The sequence below is a fragment of the Cygnus olor genome, chromosome 1 (genome assembly GCF_009769625.2).
Source record: "Cygnus olor isolate bCygOlo1 chromosome 1, bCygOlo1.pri.v2, whole genome shotgun sequence".
NCBI lineage: Eukaryota > Metazoa > Chordata > Aves > Anseriformes > Anatidae > Cygnus > Cygnus olor.
Window position 1 is genome coordinate 125,943,487 of NC_049169.1, and position 12,569 is coordinate 125,956,055.

Below are 12,569 nucleotides of genomic sequence, written 5' to 3' on the forward strand. Positions count from 1 at the left end.
CCGCAAATCAACCTTTTTTCTAAACAAAACAACAACAACAACAACAACAACAAAGCAAAACTAGGTGGCCTGAATTTTCAAAGAAAAGCACAGAACATCTGAGGATTTTCAATTTCCTGTTAAAGAATATATATATTTTTTAAACTACATCAGGCACTTTCCACTAGAAGCTTTGTTTTATTAGATTTCCAGCTTCCTGCCCACCCTGAAAAAAAAAAAAAAAGGAGAATAAGTTCTTCCAACACTTTCCATGGCAAAATCAATAGATGGGAAGCATGGGCTTTTGGTTGTGCTGGAATTGGCGATTGTGGGTGAAGCTATGACCGAAGTGAGTGAGGATGCCCTGAGAGCAGGTGACAAGGTTCTGAGGAGTACAAAATGACTTTGGTCCCACAGCTTGCGCTGCCACGCGTGGGACATGAGAGAGGTTGGCTCCTTGGAGCTGTATTGCTTGTGGTGGGTTATCTCATGACCATCCTTCCCCAAAGGCTGTGCCCCCCCAATCATTAGTCACTTTTGAAAACCATGAATTCTGCTTTTTAGCTTTATAATAGTTTGCCCATGGTTAATCCAGGTTACATAGTGCAATATCAGTCATTATGTTCTTGCCTCCTCCTCCTGTACTTCACCTGCAGACACCTGTGAGGAATTTCCCCCCAGTTATCTCTGTGGTGGGTGACCAAGAGCTGACTGTAGGGAGTCTGTGCGGTGAGAGTAGGCACCACCATATACATTTTCTCCTAGCTGGAAACTTTGCTTTCAGACACACATCCTGGTTGAGAAACCCCAGTCATGTAATTAACTCTCAGTATGTGCATTTTATATTGCATCAATGAGTGCCTCCTTACAGAGCCTTCATCATTTTCAGCACACAAAAAAAAGATGTCCTGTTGTTTCAAATAGCACTGCTTTTTTGGACTTTTTCTTTTAGTAGTTGATTTTTATTGCTGCTTTTATATACTTTGCCAATCATTATTTTATTCCTTATAGTGCTTAGCCTGGCTCTTTCTGTGTATATCTTCAATCTGAAGGCACCAAAATTATGAGTCTGTATTTTTTTTTTAATTTTAATTTTTATTTTATTATTTCTTAGTGGGATCTAGCAACTTCTTTTTATTTTCATGGTGCACCACCACCCAGGTGCTTTTCTACTGTCTGTTTTTCACCTGTGCCTGAAAGCTGATAAGTGGTTTTGGCTATCACTGGAGAAATCAATAGGATTTGTAGCACCTCAAAGGAGGTAATAAGTATTTTGCAGGTTCTGTTCTTAGACCTTTAGTTTCTTAATGATAAATTTGCTACAACGATAATTCCTGAACTTTCATTGTTTCTGTAAGGCTTTGTCTTGAGAATCCAAATTGCTATTACAGGGAATGAAAATAAAATAAAACTAGACTGTCCTGGAAATTCCTTTCTAATCTTAGTGCTATAAATTTTTTACTACTTAAGCCCTTTAAGTCATGTGGCTTCATTAACAGGCTGTTTGGACATACTTGCTTGTGCAATCAGGATGATACCTTAAAGGGGAACAAGCCCTTGAGTGATCCTACATAGAAAACTCAAATGCTTTTTTAAAGCAGAGGTGGTATAGGTGGATGAAAATAGCTTAACATGCATTCAGAGAACAATTTTCCCCCTATATTGATTTATAATTACAAAGGATAGTAATTATAGGTGCACACCTGCATGAACCTAACAGGTCTTAGTAAAGTGCCACAAAGGAAAAGCTGTATTTTTCCCTTCTGAAGGTATTAATTTCAAAGGTAGTGAGTACTGCAGCACAGTTCTCACTGACAGAGGTAGAAAGAGCTATTGCAGCTTCTCATCAACAATGTTAATCAAAGTATTTAGTATATACAACTCGGTATTTGGTTCCCATTAAAAATCATAAATGACCTCATAGACTCACAAAGCAATTGAAATTGAGTCTGAAAATCTTTTTATAGGGATGACATTTTAGGTTAAAAGACATCAGAGGGTAAACATTAATGAAAATCATAAAATTGAAGCAAAAAAATGAAGCAAAAAAATGAATTTAACATGATGTAAACATATGCAACGAGCACTTTTTTTTTTTTTTTTTCAGACACGTAAACTGTGCAGAGAGAATATGAAAGGTAGTTCCAGAGAAAGTCACAGCAGAGGTAGAAATGGCAATAATAAAAACTGTATCAGACCTCATATGTTTTCTTTGTAATACCGTTTTGAAATGTTATGCATAATCAGTCCTTATCAATTCAGTTTCTATGAACTGTTCGGCTATGATAAACCTCAAGATATGCTTTCCCAATTTTAAGAAACTGTTGATTTTCATCCTGAAAACCAACATATTTATAGCAGCAAATTTACTGTTGTGAATCATTAAGCTAAAAAATGTGTTCAATAAGGTGCTACTTCATTTAAATGATAACTAGCAGCCCATGTTGTATTGCTTTCGGTGGCTTTCTGATCTGAGCCAAGAGCTGCCCAAAAAAAAAAAAAAAAAATGACCGATGCAACTGAGTAAATGATAGAAAAGTTCAGAGCACATTGCCATGATCTAGAGAGTATAATGTCTGTGACATGATACAAATACTAAACCTTCTGAATTAGTACAAGTCAAGAAGTAGAGGCATTTGTTATGGGTAGAATTTCTTTCTTTTTCACTGGAAAGGCTGAAATCTGGTCCTTTTTTTTTTTTTTTTTTCCACTTTTGAAACTGCTACTAGTTACTACACCTTGGTCTTTTAGAAACTGCATATGAAATTTGCATTGTCTGCATCTTGGTTCCAATAATCAAGAGAAAGGAAAAGCAGTGTAACTCAGTGAAGAATCATAGAAAATACAAATATTTCAGTTTTATATTTCCCAAGAACTGCAGCAGTCTTTGTTCTTGGGCATGTCTTGGGAGGTGAGGGCAAACTGGGCACTTTCCAGGTGTGGGGTGGCTGCCCTGAAACTCCTCAATCTGGACACAGAATCAAGGAGCTCTGAGGGCTCCAGCTCCACCTATGGATTGGAGGGTTGCCCAGCTCCTTACTGCAAATCCTCAGCTGGGCTGGGAACTTGGAGATACCAGAAACCTGGATGAGCCCAGAATTTCTGTGTGATTCAGAACCTCTACATGTAAGTAAGAGCACTGAAATCCCTAGACAGAGGAAGGACCTCAGTTTCCAAGTTTGTGGGACGCTGTCCTGGCTTGGAGCCTCTAAGAGCTGCCATCTCTGTTTGGCAATCCAGTCCATTGCAGGGATCAAGGCTTGAGGAAAAAAAAAAAAAAAAAAAAGAAAAGTAACTTGAGGAAAACTTCAAGATGTTACACCCTGGGTGAGCCAGCTGCACTGTTGTCTACTTGAGATGAGATGCCTGCAGCTGAATTAGTAAAGAACAAATTTTCCACCTGAAAAATTCATAATGGATTGTTTCCTTCTGAATAGGAACTGTTCCCAAAGAACAACCAATCCATCCTTTGTATGACTAAGATAGCGTGAGAGATTCCTTAGTATTCAACTAAAATCACAGATTTTACCTTTGTTACATGATTAATTGACTGACAACTCATCGCAAATATTGGTCATTGACGGAACTGATAGGATTCTGTGCTTTCACAGTACTTGATCATTTGCTTTAGAAAGTTAAAAAATATCTGTTATCTAGAAGGTAAAGAAGCCTAGCTGCTTCTTCAGCTGATTTCAACCAGGAGTCCATGCACAAACCTCACCATAAAAAATATTCACGATTTTGTGTTTCTTGTTCATGCTTATTAGCTCTCCGTGAACCACTTGCATAACGCAGCCACTGTGCCCAAGTAGTTGCTATCTCCAAATAACTAAGAGAACAGCCTAGAAAACATGCACGGTTTAATACAACTGCACTGAGCCAAAAATCCTCCAAAGAGCTTCCAACACATACTGTTATCTAATCTGTCTTTTTTACCACTTAAACTGTTATGGCAGCCATTAGGTCAGCGCAATGCCATTCTTCTTAATTGTGTTATGTTGGCTAAGTGCCCAATTTATACCTTTCAAAAATGTCAGAGATTTGTTCCTTACTTGGCAGGAGATAAATTTGCTGCCATAACATATTGATCTGAATGACCTCCATTCAATAGCTGTCACTTCAGAGCCACCACACTGAATTTCTCTCTTTTGCAAGTTTCTTTGCTGACTAAGCTTTGTGTCAGTGTAGGTAGCGAGATATAATGTGTGGAATGCTTTTGCTTGGCTTTTATTTATTTATTATTTTTGCTGTTGCCTAAATGAAAAGGTCCATTGTTATTGACTGGACATGGTCTTACACAATACTCTGCTACAACTTCCTTGTGCACATACTGAACTACAGAGAGTACAAAGGGTCAACATTGCCTTTAGCTGCCCATCCTACACTGTCTGAAGTCAGATGTAAATTAATTGGAGGAACAACACGTGTGAGAAAGCACATATGGCTTTCAGGATTTTTTTAATGACAAAGATAAGAAAAGCTCATTATCAAAAACAAACAAACAAAAAAAGACTTTCATATTTCAACACTTGTGTCTAATATTCTTTGTTGGATAAGTCTCAAAAAAAATATAAAACTGACCCTCTTTGTACTGAAACTCTGTGTGCATGTGTGTGACCTGAATCTCTATTTTTTAGCTGCTTCCCAATATATTTCATTTTACGTAAGATGAAGAAAAAAGGGAGAAACTATTTAATGTTTTCAGTATTTCACAGAATCACACAGTGTCAGCATGGCAGGGGTTGGAAGGGACCTCTGAAGGTCATCTGGTCTGACCCCCCTGCTCAAGCACTGCCAGCTAGAGCTAGTTGCCCAGGACCACGTCAAGAAAAGATGTATATGAGAGAAAATATATTTGAGATGTATGAGAGGTGCTCAAATATGTGAGACTCACTACTTTTATCCTGATAGAAACTTAACAAATGTGTTGAAATAATTTGCAAAAAGCACGCAAGAAAGCAAAACATGTTTTAATTTAAAGTAGACTTTTTAATTTAGTCAACCAGCTACCACTGAGAGGGATTCAAAGGATGAACCCCCCCTTTGCAACCCGAACCCTCTTTCTGATGCCCCGTCACAGTATAAGTATGTTCACCTGGAGCACATTTGACTTCCTATTGCTTCTTCCGCTGTCCATACAGACAGCGACCCAGACGTGATATAAATATTGGAGCAGTTGCGCAGGAGAAGATGATCTTTGCAAGTGGTGCCCACTGATGGGAAGTGAGGGCAGTTGAATTAAAGCAGATCCCCTGGCACTTCAGGTTACTATCTCAGGAAGGACAAGGCTCTTATCAGCTGAGTAATAGAACTGGGGAGTCAAAGAACTTTATTTCACACTCCAAATTCCCTAGAGTAATCAGAGAAAGCATGTCACTGGATTTACCTTCTTTTCACAAAATTTTCCTTCTAAAGACTGGTGTGTTGGGAATTCTAGGCTAACTCTGCTCCACACTAATAAAAGTTCATGACCTCTGTCCCCTTCTTACCTTACTGAAATGAATACCCTTTTCATTCCCATGGTGCTTATTCACCAGGAATGCCCAGATGTCACTTAAAAGTTGTGGGAATGAAAGCCTTTCCTGGGCCTCCTAACTCCATAGGAAGTTGTTACCTTCATTTCCCACTTGTACTTTTGAAGAGACGTTTCTGATCCTTTTTATCAAATTTTTCCTGTGCAAAATTTTCTCCAAGTAGTCATGCTTATTGACAGTATGTATAGCCCAGGGTACGTAATGAATGCTTTCAGATTATTATAATCTTTAGAGTTTATATGTTTTAAATCACATTTCACTGCTTGGTGAAATAATATTCTAAAGAAAAGACCCCATTCTCCCACTGTAACCCCCCATCCTCTCCCAAATAGAAGACTTCTTGCTGTCTTTTCTTAAATATTGCATGTATGACTGTGATAGTGGTGAGTAAGAGATCTATAAATGGGTTCTGGTGAGGAGTAAACATCATGTGGTCGTTCACTTTGGAAGCTTGCTGAGTAGGAGGCATTTACTGAACCTTTGTGCACTTGCTATAATCACTGATTTTCTATGAAGTGCTAATGGGATATGTCTGTTTTCTCCTTTGTAAGGGAACTTCTTATAAAACCAGCTGCATTATCAGAATCTTAGGGTTAAACATATAGGGCTGGAAACTGTTCAGATAAAGACACATTTTACTTAGCCTTCAGGTGATTCATGTTCAGTCTTTAATTATATAATACTAGTGCTGAACATGGTCATTTTATTGCATATATGGAGATACAGCCAAAATCTGAGTTCATTTCTTGTTTCTTCTACTTTTAGCTAACAAGTTTTAGAAGAACAGAAAATGCTGACAGTTTGGAATTACTGGTGCTTTTTTTTTTTAGAGGAAATCTTTCATTCGTTTGGAGTTAACTAGTTTGGGTACATTTTCAGGGGGGAAAAAAAAAAAAGAGATGCAACATGAAAAACTATGCCTTTGGAAAAAAAATGAGATTTTAAAATTCATTACTTTATTTAAAAATTTGTTTTCAAGCTGCATCTATGTTGAACAACACATAAATTAAATGATTTCTTACATAAAAATAATAACACATTTTCCCATGGTTGGAAAATGCTGGGACCCAGCCTTTTTTGCCACAGAGGCTAGCACTGGCATCTCATTGACTGCAGTCAGAGCCCTGCAGATTGTCAAAATGGGAATGAAGAAAGTCTCCAGGGCTGAAAAAAAAGCCTCATTCCATGATTCAAGAAAGCTCCTAAGCATGTGCTTAAGTCTGTCCTTAATCATGACAACATTTAAGCTTGCATTTGCTGTCAAGTACATACTTTTCTGTTTTCTTTAAATGGCAGAGTGTTGTTCAGTAGAATAAGGTTGATTGGAGTGGCAAGAGAGGCACTGATAGATAAGCTGCAGCGGCTGAAAGAATAACCAGGGAACATAACTGTGAGGATTATTAATGTACCATAAGCAAACTGTTTTTGAGTTTGCAGACTCCCATTGATCTCTGGAGGAGTTTGAGCTCTAAAAATAACATGCCTTTGGGAGCTGGGAGAGAGAGAATTGTAGCTGGCCAGAGGGAGGTCTGAGTGGATTGGAACATCACGGGGAGATAATAGAGGGTCCACTGACTGCCAAGGGAGTTCAGGTAGCAATTATAAGCAACCAGAGAGCGGGAAGTACACCTGAGAGAAAGATAATATTATTAGCAGATGTTAAAATAGCACTGCTTGCCAGCAGTGTGCTTCATACAAAATTTGAGAACAGTGGGCTTGATTTTCCTCAGCACCTGAGCTCTGAGGCAGAGACATTGGACCTTTTTGGTGGATCCAATGCCTAGTGAGAGTTCTGTGCCATGGGAGGGGGAAGAAGAGAGGTTCTTGTTCAGCTGGATGGAATATTGTGCCAGCTGGGAACCTTAAGGCTTGAGGTCAAAAAAGTATTAAATGATACTGAGTTCATCAGGAGCTGGGTGTCAAATGTCTGTGAGCCATGAGAAAAAAAAAAAAAAAGATTGAAAACTGGGGAGGGAAAAGGGAGTATTTGATGTAATGGAGGCTGAGGCTAAAAGTAATTTAAGTAAGTAGCCAGATTACTTGGCTTGTTAATCCTACTCAGTAATATGGCACTTAACACATTTTTGTTTCAGTCTGTTAGCACTGGCAGGCCCACAGAGAAGCAGGGGCAAACAGGGACCTTGCACCTTGATCACAAAACCATCCTGACCCTTGCGAGCAGAGGACAAGTTCTCCTGGGACCAGCAGAGGCTCTGCCCAGACTCACAGACCACCTGAGGGTGGAGATCACCCAGTGCAGCCCCTGCTCAGAGCTGTGGCAGCTCCAGCAGGCTGCTCCAACCTGTGTCCCATCAGGTGCTGGGTTTCTCCAAGGGTGAAGACTACCCAGCCTCTCAGGGCAACCTGCTCCAGTGCCTGAGCACCCTTACAGTTAAAAAAAAAAATAAATTATTTTCCTGTCCACATTAAATTCCCTGTATTTCAGTTTGTGCCTGTTATATCCTGTCCTGTCAGTGGGCACCTCTGAGGAATGTCCATTTCTATCTTCTTCATAACCAAAATCGCTGGGGTTTGGTGCCTTGGTGTGCATGGCACAGAACAGTTGCTGTTAAAAGCTCAGGAAAGGCTGAACTACTTGGAGAGCAAGGTAGGGGAAGATGAACATGGTGCTCTCCTGTGCAGGGCACACGTCTCCCACAGGTTAACACCTGCAGGAAACACAGCCTTGTCATCTGAGGCGATGAATCTGCTGGAAAGGTGTAACAAATGTCATAACCTCATAAAAGAGAATGCTGAGTTACAGCTGTCACTCACTCCATGAACCTGCCCACAATATATTTAGAGACAGAGCATGGCATTGGCCTCTTTTGGTGGAAGGATCAGGAAAACCTTGTGACACCGAGTGCCCAATTATGCTTCAGGGTGCCTGCTGCGCTGTGCACACCGGTGCTAATAGATACCCTCTATTCTGAGCCCAGGCTCGAGTGCTTGTGTTTAATCATAGCTAGTAATGTTTTATCCACCCACCACTGCAAAACAGTCACCTTGTGATATTCAGGAACAGGCACAGCACAGTTTGAAAGAGAAAGAGAATACTGGATTGAAACGGAAGGAGAACGTGTGTAGGCAGGCGGTAATTATACAGGACGGGATTACACGTGCGTGCATATCCCGGGGAGCCATCAAATACAGCTCTAAGGTTTGATTTTGGTTTTGAGATCTGAAGAATAAGTACATAAAATTACCTGATTGGAAGGAAATTTCAGCTGAAGCAGACTAGCACATTGCCTTACTGAGTCAGGTTAAGAGATGATTAAATTTGATTGCTAATGGCAGGAGTGTGCCAGTGGCACTGTGTTGTTTTTTGACCTCCTTCCTTAGGACATCGACACCCCCTCACTTTTCTCAAGCCCAGTTAATTAACTTTTAACTTCTTTATTCAAAAGTCACCAACACTTTCAAGGAGTTCGAATAAGCCATACAGTGTTTTTCTGAAGAGCACCTCTTTTCTCCAGTGAAATGTTTCTTATCAAAGCTTAGCAGTCCCAGCCTTTTGAATGTCCCGCCAATATTTGTTCAAATGTGTGCAGCCCCCAGCATGCTCACGAGCAGCAAAACTCCAGTTTATACAACACGTCATCAAATATAGAAGGTTGTAATTTTTCACTGCGCTATGACTTTTTCTTTATTTTCTGAGCATACAGGTTCATGAGTTCAAGAAAATTTATAAGAAATTAGAGATAATCTTTCACCCCAAATGTTTACATCCTATCTAATTAAACGTATACTCTGTGAAAGGTAATGTCATGAACTTTTGGAAGTTACTTTCAAAACCTCTTTTCCTCAGTATTGAACCATCTGGAACCACTGATATCAACAGCAACCACTGATACCTCTTAACTTCAAAGAGAACAGGAATAGACCCTATGCTGGGTTTCAAATTAGCTGTGGCAACATAGGGAAGAGTCACTGCAGACAGGTCAATGGAAATTGCTCATTCTCCAGACAGCAGCTAAACACCCCCCTATGTTGCTTCACATAAGTAAATAAATGAACATTGATAGGATATATAAAATCAGGACAGAAAATACTGTGCTGCCACATCCAGAATACTGTGTTCAGTGCTGGCAACTCCTGGAAATTAAAGCAGAAGGAGGGGAGGATTCAGGATGTGACAAAAATAGGTATAGGGACAGATAACTTCCATAAGAAAAGAGGTTGAAAAATCCTGCGACTGTCCAGTTTGGAAAGGAGACAAAGAAGGAGACTTGCTACCACTCAGGGGTCAAATGGACAGAACAGAGAAAGCAAGGGAAGAGGATAATCAATGCAGTTGAAAAAAATATATATATTTATATGCATCTTAAATATTTACATGTGCCACTGGTAAAGTAAATACTGCTTTGATTTCTAACCAGCTGATGCGTCCCTACTAAATCCTAAATCCTGCTGTGCCGTGCTGCAGGATTTGCTGCCTGCACTTGCAGAAGCAGTTCAGGGGCCTCCCAGGGTTGATGTAGAGCTGGGGCTGGGGCTGGGGCTGGAGCTGGAGGAGCCCAGGAGCCCCCCATGGCCCACCAGGCAGCTGGGGGCAGCAAGGAAATGGGATGGGGCAGGAGTGGCAGATACCCTGTACTGAGGACAAAACATAACTCTGCAAAGAGATCATGAGCTCTTAAGAGAGTCATGAAGTTTCATCAGATGGAGATTTGGAGAGTGGGTGGAAAAAGCTAGTGGATCAAAACGATTTGTTTCACGCCCCCTCTGTATTCCCCAAGCTCAGGTGTAAACAAGTACACTCAGTGAAAGCAAAATTGCAGGTGCTGGGAATATACGCCCCCTCACAACTTACGGGTACTTCTCTGCATTCTCTCAAAACATCTGTTAGTTCCCTGATAAATTATTAATTTCTGGTCTTGTATTTGTCACACAGGTCTGACAAGAGAAACTGAACAGATTCCAATGAATGGAGATCGTCTGAAATGTTTTATATATTTGTGTATGAAGACTATGAACTTCCTAACTCTGCAATACCCCATAGGAATCATCTTCTTTGTACATTTATGTCAACATTTTCTTCTTGTCCATTTTGTTTGATATAGAAAAGCACTGATGAAATAAAACAGAATGCAGTAACTAATACTGAATGTGTATATATTCAGGAATGATTTTAATCTGAGAAGAGGGAATAGTGTAATTAGAAGTTTGAAAAAAGGTGGAATAAACACTTTTTTTAAGAAAAAATGTTATTTCCAATTAATTTGGTTTCCTTCCTTTTGAAAAAAAAAAATCAACATGGAAAAAAAGAGTTTAAAAATGATTTCACAAAATGCAGAATGAGTGAGGAATGTAATGTCTGATTTCTAGTTTTGTATTCCTGGTTTTAGAATGGGAATCATGAATCCTGTGTAATAGGAAGATAAAATATTAAAAGGGGTGGTCTTTTTAGTGAGTTTAGTTAAATTCTTCTCTCATGGCAGAGCCGAAGTATTTCTTTTTCCTGGGAATTTAAAAATGTGCTGATGTTCTGATATTTATGCTTCACCCTTACATTGTACAATAAAGGTACACGATGTGAACTGGCTGACAAAAAACCTGCAACCTTTATACAAATAAACAGGTCAACCAGCCTTGAAGGAACATGTTCATGAATGCAGGCTCAAGGATCACTATCTTCAAAAGCACAAATAAAAGGGGGACATTGAAATACTGATGCTAAGTGAAAATCATGTATGATCACACCAACATATAATGAATAGTCCCTGACACTTGTTTTATATGGAACTGTACATAAATGAAGATTGTTCAATGCAGATTCTATTTTTGGAAATGAGATCTTATTGTCAGAGAAATTTAATACACTGTGTCTCCTTGGTCTCTCTTGTGTTGTTTACTGTGAAGGGATGAGAAGAGCTGTTTTGTAATAATATTCTTCTACCACTGATCGAAAATATTCTACGTGCTCTGAAACTCTCTGCCTGGCTCTTGTTTATTTAGTTAAAATAAAGAAGATTATTCTGGTTAGAAAACAGGTTTCAAGTTGAATGTTGCTAACAATGACATCCATTTAATTCTTGTCTGCTACCTGACAAAATACAAATACTGACTGGCAATATTTTTATATTTTAAGTTGTTACATATACTTGTATGGCTTTGTACAGGAAATTAGAAAGGAGTCTTACTCACTGCAGTTTAGTTCAAAGGACATTCTTGTATTTTTTACTTTCAATATGTGCTACCAACATTGCTTAATATCCTGCTTCATCCTTACATGCTTATGGCTGATTTCTCTAAATGCATTCCTTGGAGGTGAACATCCCCAAAAGACAGGTTGAAGTGAAAGTGTCAAGAGGCAGAATGCCTCAGGAGCACCTTTCATTTACATACTGATGAGATTAACATGTCTATTCAATCAAAAATGAACAATTTTCCCACACACTCACTATCAGTCACTGATACTGGACTGCATTGTTCCTGCCAATATGGAAGTGATAAAAAGAGCAGAAAACACAATCCTTTGAGCCAAAAGCATGTTGAAGGCGAGATGAGTCAGGGACTCAGCTTTTATTATTCCTTACTCACTTTAAAAATACTTCAGAGAACTGCAGAAAGGTAAAGCCACGTTTTCCCCCTCCTTTCACAACTAGGAACATTCGTAACTGAAATTGCAGGGCATGGGGAGAATTGGGAGCGATGGGGAAGCCCCATTAAATAAAATAAAATAAACTGAGTAACTGTTTACTCCTACTGACTCAATCCACTCTGAATTTTCTTTCCCATACAAAAGGTTTTTTTTATCATTGTCCTTGAATTGTCCTTTATTTAGCAGATGCCTATTGCTTTCTTCTGTATGTTAGTAGTGCACTACACAAGGATGAGTGGGAGATGTCCCATTAGCCCTGCCCTCTCCATGGTTCAAAGGCTAGACCCACATTGCGTGTGGTCAGAGACCACAGCAAGGGAGATCCTGTTCCACTCTGGAAGTGAACAAGTCCTGTTTCATAATTGCTTTTGTAGAAGATGGCCTGTCCTCTTGTAGGATGACCTATAAAACCTACAGGACTGTAAAGATTCAGATACTCCTGTGTAAGTCAT

General features: G+C 39.4%; 1 protein-coding gene across 2 annotated transcripts in view; it reads left to right on the forward strand.

Annotated features, from left to right (window-relative positions):
• SMPX (small muscle protein X-linked) overlaps positions 1-10,670 on the forward strand; it is a 41,391-nt gene extending 30,721 nt beyond the window's left edge. For both annotated transcript variants that reach the window (XM_040531985.1, XM_040531994.1), the window contains exon 5: positions 10,408-10,670. The gene's annotated coding sequence lies outside the window, so the exon portion shown is untranslated. The remainder of the gene's footprint in view (positions 1-10,407) is intronic.
• The last annotated feature ends 1,899 nt before the right edge of the window (positions 10,671-12,569 follow it).